Source organism: Coregonus clupeaformis, chromosome 24 (assembly GCF_020615455.1).
Source record: "Coregonus clupeaformis isolate EN_2021a chromosome 24, ASM2061545v1, whole genome shotgun sequence".
In the NCBI taxonomy this organism is placed as follows: domain Eukaryota; kingdom Metazoa; phylum Chordata; class Actinopteri; order Salmoniformes; family Salmonidae; genus Coregonus; species Coregonus clupeaformis.
In genome coordinates this window covers 58553272-58567053 of record NC_059215.1, presented here as the reverse complement: position 1 = coordinate 58567053, position 13782 = coordinate 58553272, and the positions used below count along the sequence as shown (strand labels likewise).

The 13782-nt window shown below is 42.5% G+C and overlaps 1 long non-coding RNA gene across 1 annotated transcript; it reads left to right on the top strand.

Moving 5' to 3' along the window:
* The first annotated feature begins 8999 nt into the window (after positions 1 to 8999).
* On the top strand, positions 9000 to 11965 carry LOC121537563. The gene is made up of 3 exons (XR_005995102.1): positions 9000 to 10439; positions 10816 to 10878; positions 11043 to 11965. It is a non-coding gene; the product is annotated as an uncharacterized LOC121537563 (long non-coding RNA).
* The last annotated feature ends 1817 nt before the right edge of the window (positions 11966 to 13782 follow it).

Here is a 13782-nt window from a genome sequence, read left to right as displayed (position 1 = left end):
TTTCTTCCTTTGTCTCCTATTGTAGGAAACTCACCTTTCGCACCGTCCCAGGCAACCAACTCCTTTCATCTATCACAGCGGTCAGGGTTTTGTCACAAACACAATTGGTACAAACCCCTGACTGGCAAGGTCCAAACCTGACTTTTTTGCCAGCATGAATGTCAAGAACATGGAGGAGCAGGGCCATGACAAGCCACCGGTGGTCGAGTCGTCACTGGTCTTCCACCTCAAACCCAGTGCCTCGTCAATGACAGGCACTTCTCTCCCTGGTAAGACGGACCACTTATCCACGTCTACCTACCAAAAGGTCTAAGTGTCTGCCACACGTTCTGAACGGGCATTAAACGTTACGTCCCTAATACTGGCTAATGAGGCCGATTTGATGCTAGAGATGCATAATCTCTTAGCGGGCTCTGTCGTAGCCAGCCGCGACCGGGAGACGCATGGGGCGGCGCACAATTGGCCCAGCGTCGTCCAGGGTAGGGGAGGGAATGGCTGGCAGGGATGTAGCTCAGTTGGTAGAGCATGGCGTTTGCAACGCCAGGGTTGTGGGTTCGATTCCCATGGGGGGCCAGTATAAAAAAAAAAGATGTATGCACTCACTAACTGTAAGTCGCTCTGGATAAGAGTGTCTGCTAAATGAGTAAAATGTAAATGTCTTAGCGATCGGCAAGCCTAACCCAGACCTTTGGAATGAGATCTTTGTCATCACAGACCCTTAACTTCCGAGCCTACAGGGACGCCATTCAAGGCTGCGGCCGTGCCACTTCTGCCTGCCCCGTGGACCCGGCAATCTTGGCTACCTGGCCTACCCCAACACACAAGCCAAGGCTTTGTGGCAGGGAGAGGGCAATTCGCTGGCACCAGGGTACCCAGTGACGCAGCGGGCATCGACCCCACAGCTCGAATCCCCAAACGGGCCGACAGTGGGGAAAACGGTCCTTCGCTGCAGCCACATCGAGGTCCCGCCCATTTGATTCCCCTGCAGGGAAGAAAGGGCGCCCGACCTAGGGGTACGCCCCCTGCGGTAGAGAGGGGGGCAGCCAACACTTCACCCTGCGTCCTGGCCTGCCACCTCTCGGGTCGAACACAGACTCTAAAAAAGCCTCTGCTGTATCCAGGCGTCATGCCAAAAACACAGAGCAAAAATACAATGAAAAGGAGCCTCGCTCCATCGCCACCAGAGGGAACTCCAGCACCACTGGTGAGCGAGAGTCTACCGACCTGTGGGCTACTCGCCAACAGAGCAGGGAACTGGTGCGCATGCACAGTACAGCCCTGGATCTGGTCCACAGTTACCAAAGGGTACAGACTGCAGTTTGCTCTTCAACAGAATTTTGGAATCAGTAGCAACTCGGCACGAATACTAGAGCAGGAAATCAAATCAAATCAAGTCACATTTTATTTGCCACATGCACCGCATACAACAGATGTAGACCTTACAGTGAAATGCTTACTTACAAGCCCTTAACCAACAATGCAGTTTTAAGAAAAAAAGTGTTTAAAGAGCAGTAGTAAATAATTAAAGAGCAGCAGTAAAATAAAATAACAGTAGGGAGGCTATATACAGGCGGTACCGTTACAGAGTCAATGTGCGGGGGCACCGGTTAGTCGAGGTAATTTAGGTAATATGTACACGTGGGTAGAGTTAAAGTGACTATGTATTGATAACAAACAGAGTTGCAGCAGCGTAAAAGAGGGGGTGGGGTGGGGTGGGGGGGACAATGCACATAGTCCGGGTAGCCATGATTAGCTGTTCAAGAGTCTTATGGCTTAGGGGTAGAAGCTGTTAAGAAGCCCTTTGGACCTAGACTTGGCGCTCCGGTACTGCTTGCTGTGCGGTAGCAGAAAGACCAGTCTATGACTAGGGTGGCTGGAGTCTTTGACAATTTTTAGGGCCTTCCTCTGACACCGCCTGGTATAGAGATCCTGGATGGCAGGACCTCTCTGTTAAGCAAAGTGGCTATCAAATCAAATTTGTGGTCCCCACAAGAATATTAAACAAACAAAAATTTGACCAACTGGGGACATTTTGTTAGTCCCCACAAGGTAAAATGCTATTTCTAGGGGGTTTAGGGTTAAGGTTAGAAATAGTGTTAGAATTACGTTAAGGGTTACGGTTAGGAGCTAGGGTTAGTTTTAGAGCTAGGGTTAGGTTTAGGGTTAAGGTTAGGTTTTTGGGTTAAGGTAGGGTTAAGGTTAGGGTAAGAGTACGGGTTAGGTTTAGGGTTAGGGGTTAGGGATAATAGGATTTTGAATGAGACTGAATTGTGTGTCCCCACAAGGTTAGCTGTACAAGACTGTGTGTGTGTTTTGTGTGTGTGAACGTATGTAGCGTGTGTGTGTGTTGGAGTGTCAGTGTAGTATTGTAGTAGAGAGTGTGCATGGAGCCAGTGCAAGGGAGTCAGTGCAAAACAATTAAGATAAATAAATACATAATGAAGGGGGTCAATGGAAAATGTCCGGGTAGCCATTTGATTAACTGTTCAGCAGTTTTACCGCTTGGGGGTAGAATCTGTTCAGTTAGCAGAGAGAACAGTCTATGACTTGGATGGCTGGAGTCTTTGACAATTTTGAAGGCCTTCCTCTGACGCCGCCTGGTATAGAGGTCATGGATGGCAGGGAGTTCGGCCCAGTGATGGACTGGGCCATACGCACTACCCTCTGTAGCGCCTTGCGGTCGGATGCTGAGCAGTTGCCATACCAAGCGGTGATGCAGCCAATCAAGATGCTCTCAGTGGTGCAGCTGTATAACTTTTTCAGGATCTGAGGGCCCATGCCAAATCTTTTCAGCCTCCTGAGGGGGAAGTGGCATTGTCATGCCCTCTTCACGACTGTGTTGGTGTGTTTGGCCCATAATAGGTCCTTAGTGATGTGGACGCTGAGGAACTTGAAGCTCTCGACCCTCTCTACTACAGCCCCGTCGATGTGAATGGGGGCGTGTTCGGCCCACCATTTCCTGTTGTCCACTGTTACGGATACAGGTATCCTGTTTGTGTTTTTGTGTTTTCCCTCTCCTTCTGCCCTAATCACAGGTGTCCTTTGTGTTCCTTATTGGAGGTCGTTGGTGTGTCCCACCTGTCAGTCATCAGTTCATCTGCTGATTGCTGAGGTGGACCAATCAGTGGCCACTTCTCCTGATTGCACCACCTGTTTCTGGTTTTCATTACGCAATCACATTCCTTGGGTCCAGCTCAGCCCCTTTTCCCCAAACCGTTTACTGTGTGTTTATAATAAACATTTTGTGTTTGACGGTAGCTTATGGTTGTCGGTGTATTTTTGTTCTCACTGTTCCGTGTCAATATTCTAATTCTTATGTTACAGGTCTCTTTTGCATCCATCCAGTTGCAGAAGGAGGTGTTCAGTCCCAGGGTCCTTAGCTTAGTTATGAGCTTGGAGGACACTATGGTGTTGAACGCTGAGCTGTAGTCAATGAACAGCATTCTCACATTTACTGCATTGGTTGAACAGTGCAGAAGAGAACCTCCCCCAAAACCAGTATGAAGGGGATCTAGTTTCAGGCGTTTCTTTTATGTTATGTTAGGTTACGAGAAAATTAACAACTAAGGAAGAATATTTCACTTTTCTCATCGACTTGGTTTGTTTTACAAGCGTTTCGGAAGTCTCTTGATGTTGCGCCTTTGGGTTTAGAAACTCTGTGCTGCTACGACAGAGAGAACAATGAGCCAGATATTTCACCAGATGTGTAAATGTGAAGCATCCGGTTGGCGTTTCCACTCACTACCAAATATGGATTTTGGCCAACATTCTGCTAATTTTCTCATGGATGAAACATTTGATCTCCATACAGTTTTCTTTTGCCAAAACTAGAATCCGTAACAAACAGAGTGGACTGCGATTTGTAGACTTCATCCTTTGCCAAAGTTTTTTTAAATTGCATTGTTTAGGAGTGGAAGAGCGAATTGAGTTACTGCACACGGGCACTTCACAGAGTAGGCGTTCCCTAATGGAAATATGCAAATAAATGATAGAACGCGCCAATAGGATCTCACTAGCTCGTGTTTGGCTCTGCCCACCTCCTTGCTTGTTCTGCCCACTATGATTAATTTGCTCCCATTGGAAACGACAGGCTCTGGTTTATCTTGGATTAGTTATAAAAAGTGTTTGGCTAAGATCCGGCGCGTAAACTTCGCATTCTCTTACACCTCGATCACACCAACAGCTTCATTGCATTTTGGTACACCAGAAGTACATTAATTTCCAAAGGAATGCTGCGTTTGCCTTGGAGCATTGTGTTGCAGAGGAGGTTGCAGTGCGTTCTGTGTGGTGCATAGGTTGGATTTATCGAACGTCTGCTTCAAACTGTATCCGTTTACGGCTTGACAGAAATGGTAGCAGAAGGTGAATGTTGAACTTTTTTTGCACACATATCCAGATGATGCTGTGTACTATTTTGCGCAATGACGCTATCGGTGTGATCAAGGCATTATTGGCTGCTACCGACAGGGCAAGTCCTTGCTGCACATAATCAAACACGTCTCCTCCACGCAGGGTTGACATGTTGCAGTTTTCCTGAAATTGGGATAGTTTGAAAACGATGTTGTGGTCAAAAATGTTTTTGTTGCGCATTGCAGGTTTTTGGGCAACTTCTAAATTGCACAGCGGCTGCCATGGCATTTCTCTTTTTTTAAATTACATCTACAGTTGAAGTCGGAAGTTTACATACACTTAGGTCGTTTTTCAACCACTCAACAAATGTTTTGTTAACAAACTATAGTTTTGGCAAGTCGGTTAGGACCTCTACTTTGTGCATGACGCAAGTAATTTTTTCAACAATTGTTTACAGACAGATTATTTCACTTATAATTCACTGTATCACAATTCCAGTGGGTCAGAAGTTTACATACCTACTAAGTTGACTGTGCCTTTAAACAGCTTGGAAAATTCCAGAAAATGATGTCATGGCTTTAGAAGCTTCTGATAGGCTAATTGACATCATTTGAGTCAATTGGAGGTGTACCTGTGGATGTATTTCAAGGCCTACCTTCAAACTCAGTGCCTCTTTGCTTGACATCACGGGAAAATCAAAAGAAATCAGCCAAGACCTCAGAAAAAAAATTGTAGACCTCCACAAGTCTGATTCATCCTTGGGTGCAATTTCCAAATGCCTGAAGGTACCACGTTCATCTGTACAAACAATAGTACGCAAGTATAAACACCATGGGACCACGCAGCCATCATATCGCTCAGGAATCAGACGCGTTCTGTCTCCTAGAGATGAGCGTACTTTGGTGCGAAAAGTGCAAATCAATCCCAGAACAACAGCAAAGGACCTTGTGAAGATGCTGGAGGAAACAGGTACAACAGTATCTATATCCACAGTAAAATGAGTCCTATATTGACATAACCTGAAAGGCTGAAGAAGCCACTGCTCCAAAACCGCCATAAAAAAGCCAGACTACGGTTTGCAACTGCACATGGGGACAAAGATCGTACTTTTTTGAGAAATGTCATCTGGTCTGATGAAACAAAAATAGAACTGTTTGGCCATAATGACCATCGTTATGTTTGGAGGAAAAAGGGGGCCGCTTGCAAGCCGAAGAACACCATCCCAACCGTGAAGCACGTGGGTGGCAGCATCATGCTGTGGGGGTGCTTTGCTACAGGAGGGACTGGTGCAGTTCACAAAATAGATGGCATCATGAGGAAGGAAAATTATGTGGATATATTGTAGCAACATCTCAAGACATCAGTCAGGAAGTTAAAGCTTGGTCGCAAAAGGAGGCCTACAAACCTGACTCAGTTACACCAGCTCTGTCAGGAAGAATGGGCCAAAATTCACCCAACTTATTGTGGGAATCTTGTGGAAGGCTACCCAAAACGTTTGACCCAAGTTAAACAATTTAAAGGCAATGCTATCAAAAACTAATTGAGTGTATGTAAACTTCTGACCCACTGGGAATGTGATAATAAAAGCTGAAATAAATAATTTGCTCTACTATTATTCTGACATTTCACATTCTTAAAATAAAGTGGTGATCCTAACTGACCTAAAACAGGGAATTTTTACCAGTATTAAAATGTCAGGAATTGTGAAAAACTGAGTTTAAATGTATTTGGCTAAGGTATGTAAACTTCCGACTTCAACTGTATGTCACTGTGACCTGCTGCTGACTATCAGGCGTCATTTTGTATGCGTAGACAGGCAGGCTGTTGCTGAGTGAGTGAGTGGTGGGGAGGGCCGGAAGATTGTTTATGTATGTGTGTGTTGAGAGAGCACTGCAGCATGCAGCTTAGTCCACTATTGGCTGAGTGAGAGGAGACAGAGCAACTTTTTACCAGGCTGTTGCTGAGTGAGTGTATGGTGGGTGATAAAGGCCTAAATTCAGCATAGGGAACAGTACCACCATGTGGCTGTCGCCTACCATTGAACATCTGACTGACATGACACCAACGCCTTACTAATGTCTGTGTGATGGCTGTGTGTTAACCTTTTTACACGTACCAACAAACGGGTGTGATCATTCTACAGTGGTCCCTGCAGCGTACACTGAAACCGGTGTGATTAGAACGCTTATTTAGAATGTCCAGTTTCGACTGACGCAACAGTCAGCGTTTGAGCTGGCCACACTGTTTTTTTCACAGAAACATTTTGCACAAACACAGTCCTTACAAAGTTATGTCCTGAATGTGACAAGTTTATTTTTGGATGAAATATTTAGACATTTACAGAAGTAACGACAGCATAACACAATCATCCAAACTGGAAAATGTAGGCTACATTACTCCTAGTGCTAACTGAGGAAAGATTGATGTAACCCAAGCAGTCATATTTAGCTAACTCTTGGCTGACAGAAACCGCAATATGAATTAGCTAATTGCAATTATTATTTACAATTCATCACATCACGGGGGAGCTCACCATTGATCTAAATAATTTTGTTAAATACTTTCTAAAAATCAAAAGTAATCCGACGATGGATAGTTTGTGCTCGCCACCATGTTTGTTTTTTCGCGTCAACCAACGATGAGAAGAGAAGACAAGATGAGTTTGGTCTGTTTGCAGTATGCATGTTGAAGGGGGTGTGTCGTCTACGGTCATTCACTTCCAGAAGTTTACTTGAAAAATGAGTGAACCCTTCCTTCACCTCATTATAACATCTTTGGTCTGACAGATGTTTACGTGACACCCAGAATGCATTGTATAATGTCAACAAACATGGCGCCACACATAGCTGGCAAATAGCTTAGCATTAGCTCATCAAAAGTAATACAACCTTCAAAAAAGTGTTTTACACACATCATAGGTGTCCATTACAATCTATGCAATAATCAGAATGCATTATTTGTCACCAGTTCTTGAAAACGTGATTAAATTGTCAATACATTATGCTCCATACATACATACTCTATGCCACAGTAGAAACGACAACACGACATACAGACAATAAGGCACCTACTTTGAAAGCAATTCACACATCGCCAAAGTTATTATTTGTAAGGAAAACAACAAAGGCAATGCGAGCGCCAACCAGAAAATGTGCCAGTTCATGCACATTTGAATGAATATGAATTCGGAGGACAGAAATGATTAAATATTAAAGCATTAGACATATCACTAAAAGCTTCAGTCATACAAAAGTTATACTTAAATCTGAACTGGTTCTCTAGCAAATTAGTAAGATTGTCTCACCCAATGTTCAAGAACAACCTTTTTCCCTTTATTCAGATTACAACCTCTCACTTTCAGTTATTTGAAAAGGAAACCATCTCCCAAATATCACTATTTCTAAAACAAGCCATAGAAAGTTGGTTGCAATTTCAATTTAATCCTCCAGAAACGACAGAACAAAATGCAACAAATATTGTGGTTAAACTCAAATATACAAATTGATAAAAAAAACTGTATTTTTTGAAATTTAAAAAAAAAAAAGTATAATCTTCGTAAATGATAAGGACTGGTGGAGTTATGTCGCACATGCAGCTAACAAAAACATATGGAAATGTCTGCTCTACCCAAAATTACAACCAAATAATTGCAGCATTACCGCAAATATGGAAATGGAAAGTGGAAGGGGTAAAAAGTAAGGAACGTCGAGGCAAATGCAAATAGTTATCATCTGAGATTTTTATATTCACCTTAACAGCTAGGAGCAGCAAGGTTTCCCAGGTCTCGCCTTCCTTTCGTCCTTTTTCTAAGCCAAGTCATTCGCCCGGATGTCGAAGCACTTGGTCCCCTTCTTGATTCTCCTTCTGTTTCTCCTGAGCCTTGTCCATGTTCAGTGTCACCTTGATTGATAATATAAATACCATTGAGGTATTTTATGGCGCTGGGAAGAGGTTAGGTGACTTGGTGAGAGGTATCAGTAGCTTCACGAGGCTTAATACTGGCACGAATCACCCCCCCATATGAGTGAGTGGTGGGGATGGCCTAAGCCTAAGGGGTGTTTTTTGTGTGTGTATGTATGTGTGTGTGTGTGTGTTGAGAGAGCACTTCAGCATGCAGCTTAGTCCACTATTGGCTGAGTCCTGTAAGTGAGAGGAGTCAGAGCAGCACGCGCATGTAGTGACAACTTTTTACCAGTTGTAGGTAGGCTATTTAACTTGTGATTATGCACAAGTGGAAATTTGAAATGGAAGTTATGGAACTTCTGTTATGGGAAAAAGTCCTCAATGAAACTGACATTAAATGTGGAGAATGATACATTTGCATCTGTTGGCCATCAAGTAGCCTACATTTGATACAATAAATATGTTAAAATGACTATATCACTGGAGTCATTGTAAATCAATGTGTCACTTAGTTAATTAAATTGGAAGTCATCAAAGTTCTATGGCAATTGCAAATCAGTTATTAGAACGCATTAGATTGACGGTAACAGTCAGTCAGAATAGGCTACAGGTAAAAAAATAAATAAACACTGGCTGTTGTTGACGAGCATATTCAGTTCATATACAAATAATTAATATTTAATTCAGTGATTGAAATTACGACCCCATTCCCAAAAGGCTATTGGGAAACACAAGCACTTCTTACCTCGAAATCGCCAAGCTATTCATGTTGAATAAATTAGTCTGTTAATTTGAACTAAGCAAGCTGCTAAATCGTTCAGATTACATCTTGCCTAGGCTACTTTAGACTATCTTAAATAAAATGTAGGCCTATCATGGGCTATAGGCTACCTGCATCTATCTAAGCAAACCATGGCAAAGTTGAATTACAATCATAAACCCATATTTTAGTCTGTAGCCTATGCCTATTGAAAAGTAAATCTCGCAAATGGGCCATTTATAACTGTTTGTAGTCTTAACATCTGGTTTGTGGTTTATGGCCAATATATCATGGCCATTACCACAACGTAAAGACTGTATCCAGGCCTTAGCCGTGTTATATTGGCCATTTGCCATACACCCTTGTGCCTTACTGCTTAAACATAGCAGTCAATCGACTTAAATCGACATCCATTGATGGAACATTATCTGGCGAGTTTAATAAAGATCAATTATAATTTATCTTGCAACATATTCAAATTCGTTTGCAATAATTACAATTTTGATGAAAACCTAATTTTGCTTTTAACGTCGTTACAAGCTACGTCGATATTCCTTCTTAATTGGCTCGATAACGTTCTGGAAAATGGGTTTATTTTATAAATGTGACAACTCCGCTGTTGCTGTGAAAAAAAGGGGCTCGTTTTCAGGCCGTTTGGGCAGGTTTTAAAGGGGAATGGAAACACTTTAGGAAGTAAATCGAAGCAAAGAGATGTATTCAATCCACTAATACTAAACATGTGCATTTAACATAAAAACATCTCTATATTTAGTATTTTGATCATCGACAAGGTTTAGTTGAGCTACGGTCAGTGCCATTCTAAATTGCCAAAGTAACGACTGACGCCAGTGCGTCACTGGCAGCAATCATCAAATTGTGAAGAAAGAAAAAAACGTTTTCACGCAGAGTGAATCAAAGACAGTGAGGTTAGGTGCGGACAACGACGATGGCAACAACAAGTAGTAATTCAAACATGAATTGTATAGCGCCAGGCTGTATGAATTGGCTCCAAAAAAAAATCCATCGGGTGAGCTACCATCGGTTGCCCAACGACCCACAACTTTTGAAGAAGTGGCTCCATGTCCTGAAGTGGAAGGACGTGTCAGCTCGTGCTAGCAGGATCTGCAGACAGCACCTCACGGAGGCAGACTTCGCGATGAAGGGAACTTTCGATGCAGCAACCGGGAGTTTCCGAATGGAAAGGAGTCATAGGCCTCCATTTTATATTTCGAGGGTTATGGTGTAAGGGTTACCGACCGACCACCATCAACATCGCTGGCTTCGGAGTCGAGCAAAACCCAGACTGAACGGAGGAGGCGACGGGAGTCAATGCAATGGAGCCTGATGTAACGTTAACCGATCATGACTGTTGTTGACTAGGCTAACGTTAGACACTGGGACAACTCTGTTGCAACTCCAGTTGAAGGTACATTGGTAATTGCGTCTGAAGTGTTTTGTGTAACACCCCCCAGCAAATAACGTTACCAAGCGACTCAACTGCAACTAAAATTGCAACACAGTTACTCTGTGTACCCCTGTTATTAGGTAGTTACTGTAGCTAGCTTCCACCTCAGATAGTCAAAGTACTGTAATACATTTTGTTGACAGATTTGTTTTTGTAATGTTTTGTTAGCTCCACCTCATTTAGCTAGACTGAAGTTGACATAGCTAATGTTTGCTGAAAAATAAATGTCCCTGTATTTGCTGTGTGTGTTGACAAAGCATACAAGACAGGTAGCTTGTTAATGCCAACTGATATATTTGGGTTCAGTTGTCTTAACAAAATGTTTGTTTGTTTTCAGGATGACATCTTCATCCCTGAAAAGGTTTTCATCCTGGAGGAGACTGTGCAGGAGGCAGAGGAGGTACATGCAGATCCATGTTATTTCTAAGGCTATTTTTTATTTCAAGACACAGTCTGTCATCCCTGAGGCAATTTTGGATATAAAATGAACAATATACAGTTTATGCAGTGATTCTTGAATATAACTATAGCCTAATAGATGCCTTAATTGTTTTCTACCAACAGGAAAGAACGGTTAGTACAGCATGCCAAACTGACCCCTGGGTGCCAGAGTGTTCCTGTGCTGTGGAGGAGAAGAGGTCCACCGGGAACATCACTAAAGAGCTCGGGGCCCAGCTAGATTGCGCTCACGACCGTCAGTATACAACCGAGTCCTGCCCCTATATGCCACAGATGGAGCTGACGGAGAGTGAGATCAGTGAAGACCACAACTCGCTGTATGAACCTGAGAGCTCAGAATCACAATCATCACAGTGCGAGCCAAGATATACTATCGATCACTTTGGGGGAGCGGGCTGGTGTTACGAAAATAGAGAAGGAGCAGGCCATTCAACAGAGAATTCAAAGATACACCGATTCATAAAGGGAGTGGAATTGTTTTTCCACTGACCTTTTTACCCGTTTCAACGGATGTGCTACCTTGTCCCGGTCATGCTGTTTCGACTCCCTCTCAAGCTATGAATGCTCAGCTATGAAAAGCCAACTGACATTTGCTCCTGAGGTGTTGAACTCTTTCACCCTCTATAACCACTGTGGTTATTATTTTGATGTAAAAAGGGCTTTTGTAAAATACATTTGATTAATTGTTTGCTGTGCTGGATGCTGTGTATTCACTAACTGTCTGAGTGATGGGACATTTTTATAGTATCTGTAACATATTTTGGTTTGTATTTAATCTGCATCTTAACTTCTTAAAGTGGCAATCAGCAGTAGAAACAATAACAAAGTCTCTCCCTGCTCCTCTTTCGGTAAAAAGCTGAGGGATGGGGCTGGAGAAATGTAACCACTCTCAAATTCATAGACAGAGCTATTGTAATCCTGTTTCTATGATATGTTTCCAATACCATGTACCCAGTTTGCTTTGTATAAAGGCGTCTGCTAAATGGCATATCATTTATTATTAAAGTCTACTTTGACTCTGCCAATTAGCTGGCCAGTGTAGTTACCATTCCTTTCCAATAGATGGCAGCCAAAGCTAATTGAAGTCACTACTCTAGCGACAGGGACACTGTTAAAAGTAGTTTTATCTTCAAATCAAGTTTATCTGGTTACGCTTGAACCTGTTGTTACAGTGGACACGCTATCTAATACTATTTTTACATAAGGCGCAGGCATTAGGTCTATGTCTTGAAAAAAATTACAGCAGGCTAGATTGACTAAATTAACTTGTTTTATTCAAACTCAAACCCTACGTAAATGCCTTTGCTTCTGGGTATGGGCTCCTTATGGAAGAGACGACACACGCAGGGATGAGACGTGTACACCTCGTCCAATTCTCCTTTGTGCCCATAGGGTGAACTGGCGATCAACTGCCAGCCTGTATGCTCTGCAAACAAAATCATAAGAAAAGTTAAGATACCAAAAACTAAATCACAATGTATTTATAATGAGCACGCCCCATTATTGGTTAGAATGAGATTTCATTAATCATGATGCTGTCTGCGATTCGAACTCCGGTCGTCTAATCAAAAGGTAACCCAGATAGCAATGAGGAATCGGCCCAGAAGCGGAACTGATTGACTCGGCCCGGAATCGGCCAAAGTACATCGGGCCGTTTCAGTCTACCGGAATTCAGCTGACTTTGCCTGCATCTTACCAGAATCCCCCCAGAAGCGGCCCGATGCAAATTGTAATAAATGTATACAAAATTACTATTATACATTTTATACATACAAATTATACCCATCCACAAAGTTTATAATGCTGATCAATTGCCTTGCACAAAGTTTCAAAATGCTGAAATACTACTTAAACAGGAAAGACAAAATAATTTCATTTAAATGGTTATTTTATTTTTTGATCACAGAAATAATGAGAAGTAGTTTGATTTTGTCTATTTAAACTTTATTTCTATTTAAGCTCTGGTAGGCATTCAGTTTTCTCCATCACTCCTCCAAGGTCTGGTCACTTCTCACTCGCTCTCTCCTTTTTCTCCCTCCATCTCTTGTCAGGGGCTAGCTGCATCCATCGTTTTATGTCTTTTTCTATCTCCACATCAGGAACTTCAGAATGGCTGCACCTTTGTAAATATCTGAAAGAGAGAAAATAGAACACTTTTTGAAATACTCCCTGAAATATGACTCACAGTTTATGCAACTCCCCTATCCCTACAAAATAGTTTTATCAATGGCTTTTTGTAAAACATTTCCATCTTATTATATTCTTCGTGCCTTGAAAACTGTGTTGTAATAATGAACTTCCCTGCTGACAATCAAATTGACATGCTGGCCTGTTATTTAATTAATCACTTCTGTGACATTATGCCTCTCTGCCCCATGCAGTGGCCTTGAAAGCAAACTTACCGATAACAACACTTTTTAAGGCAAGCTGTTCAAAAGCCTGTTTCCCATTGGCCCCTCTCCAATTCATTTTCATGGCCAGGCCATTTGTAAGGAGTTTTGAGAGGATTCTCCACACATTCTCCTTTGTGGTCATCCCTCCAGACAGTCTCAAATATATGGTCTGAAAAACAAAAACTTGTATATGATGAATATAATACTAATTTGAAGAAAGCTGGAATGGTACTCTGGGTCAGATTGTGGCTTGGTTGATTACTTTTCAGCAATACATGTAATGATATAATGATATCTTGTCATACCAGGTTATTTTTTAAGTCTTGATCTGAAAGTTGGCCCTCAAGTCTACCAGCGAGGACATTGGAAGTCGAAGGTCTGTCAAATCTGGAACCTCATCCAGGGTTGATCTGTTCGCCTGGAGCTTTTGCAGCTGCAGCAAAATCAGCTTT